Source organism: Chrysochloris asiatica, unplaced genomic scaffold (genome assembly GCF_000296735.1).
Source record: "Chrysochloris asiatica unplaced genomic scaffold, ChrAsi1.0 scaffold00001, whole genome shotgun sequence".
In the NCBI taxonomy this organism is placed as follows: domain Eukaryota; kingdom Metazoa; phylum Chordata; class Mammalia; order Afrosoricida; family Chrysochloridae; genus Chrysochloris; species Chrysochloris asiatica.
The window spans coordinates 16,856,705-16,859,295 of record NW_006408519.1 but is presented as its reverse complement, the minus strand read 5'-3'; positions in this window follow the sequence as shown (position 1 = coordinate 16,859,295).

Below are 2,591 nucleotides of genomic sequence, written 5' to 3'. Positions count from 1 at the left end.
TGTTGTTGTTGTTATGTGCCGTGGAGTCGGAACCGACTCATAGCGACCCTGTACAGGGTTTCCGAGGGTGTAAATCTTTACGGGAGTAGAAAGCCTCATACATGTATATATATGTTGTTCTTCATAGGTACCATTGTGGTATTTCTGACACATAGTGACCCTATGCACAGCACTGCCTGATTCTGCATTATCCTCACAATTGTTCTTAGGTTTGAGCCCGTTGCAGCTGCCATTGTGCCAATCCATCTCATTGGAGGTCTATCTCTTCTTTGCTGATATATTTGCTCTTGAACACATTAAAGAGGCCGTGTGTAGCAGATTTGTCTAGTGAAATACATCATTTGATTTCTTGCCTGCTGCTTTAATGAGTGTTGATGGAGGATCCAAGCAAAATGAAGTCTTTAACAACTTAAATCTCTTCTCCATTTATCATGATGCTATTTACTGGTCCAGTTGTGAGAATGTTTGTTTTCTTGACATTGAGGTATAACCCATACATACACATAATGCATCTGGAATTGTTAAAACATTTAAAATAAAAAATGGGTATCCTTGAGATAACTTGTCTGCAACTACCCACTGACCACAGAGAAATGTTTAAATCATTTTTTTAAATAGATGTATGTATGTATGAACTGGACCCCTAGCAGCAATATTTTTTGATTTTGTTCATATACACCCTCTTATTTTAGCAACCAACTGTAAATAAATTATTTATAAAGATTCTGAAAAATCTAAAATTTCATTATTTAAAAATTCTAGACCCATCTGTTTAAGTGCTATTTAATAAAATGATTTTTGCATAATATTGACACATATGTTTAATTCTAGGTTTTGGCCAGTTTTTGAATGGTCTGGGATACTGCAGTACAAATTTATATCATATTATATAACAGGCATCTTGTTAGTGTACCAAAGAATATGGAATATATTTTCAAACATTTAAAAAAAAAATAATTAAAGGAAAAGAAGGATATACCTGTCAGGAAGTTTCAGATTAAAGGTTATTTCATTTTCGAGAAGAGGCTACATGGATGAGAGTGCAGAAGGATGCCCTATACTTCACTAAATTTAAAGTCTTCCCTCCTTCTGCCTTAAGATCTCTGTGCGATGCTTCTTTTACCTGTGATTTCTCTCTTCTTAAATGGGACATGAGCTGTGAGGGGAAGGGATATGCAATCTGATACTGCAGAGAGAGACAGAGAGAGCAAAAAAGACTCACTCTGACGTACAAACCATTCACTATTGTAATGGAATTGGTCTTTATCATAAAGTATCATTATTAAATTAACTTATTCCTTTTGAAAGTCCTCCCAGTCTCCAATTGAAGCAGCAAATGGAAAATTAGTGCCAAATGGGTTTTATATGTTGTCTCAAAAATCTGTCCTTGTTGTAGAATAAAATATTACCTAGGACCAGAAAATGAAAATTCTGCTATAGCCCTAAAATTCACAAAGAATATTATTAGACTGAAATCAAACAAAGAGAAGACAGATATTTTAAATTGCACAGTAGCCATCACCTCATCTATTAAACCAAGTGCTAATGAGTAAAAGCACAGTGAGAATCTATGATTTCAAAGTACTTCAAAGTGCACTAGGTAGAATTTTGAAAGTTATCAAGAAAAATCAATACAATAATCAAAATGGAAATCATTCAGATGCATCCATCACCAATAGCCATGCTAAAAGAAAGCAAGAGGCCCTTGAAAAGCTAGACAGCCTCTAAATGAACAAGGAATTGTCCTTATAACCTGCAAAGGAGCCTTGGTGGCACAGTGGTTAAGCAAGGGGTTGGCAGTTCAAAACCACCAGCTGCTTCATGGGATGCCTACTCAATAAAATTATATTTTCTTCAAAGTGAAATGCATGAGCACAAGCTCTCAAAGAGAAGAAGAGAGGCAAAATAGATGTCAGTAAATTTGGCAAGGTTCTTCCCTCTCACCCTTGGGGAAAAGACATTTAAAAAAAGATGATACTGTTGTTTATTGTTGTTGCTAAGAACCATTGAGTGAGCTCTGATTCATGGTGACCAGGTATAATGTTTCCAATGCTATAAAAGCCTTATAGGTCTCCCTCATAGCAGCTGGTGATCTTGAACCGCTGACCTTTTAGTTCACTGTCCAGTGCTTATCTTACAGAGCAACCACAGAAAATGATATAGAGATGTACAAAAGATAGAAGAAACATAGCAATTTTTTTTTACTGATTTCTTTAGGCAAACCTCTGCACACATTTCATTCATCATCCTCTCCTGAAACTCAACCAACAAAACATACTTTATATCAGATATTTTCTCGACTTTTTATGGAATATCATTGACCAGTTCTTCAATATTTGTGCCTCCGCTACTTATATAACTTCCCAACTGGTCTCCTGGTTGTCAATTCTGACACTCTATCCTAGTCCTCACCACTACTCGTCTGTCAGTTTGTTGTACTGTGGTGACTTGTGAGTTGTTGTGATTCTGAAAGTTATGCCACCAGTATTTTAAATACCAGCAAGGTCACCCATGGTGGATAGGTTTCAGATGAGCTTCCTGATGAAGACAGACTAGGAAGAAGGAGTGACGAACTACTTCTGAATATTTAG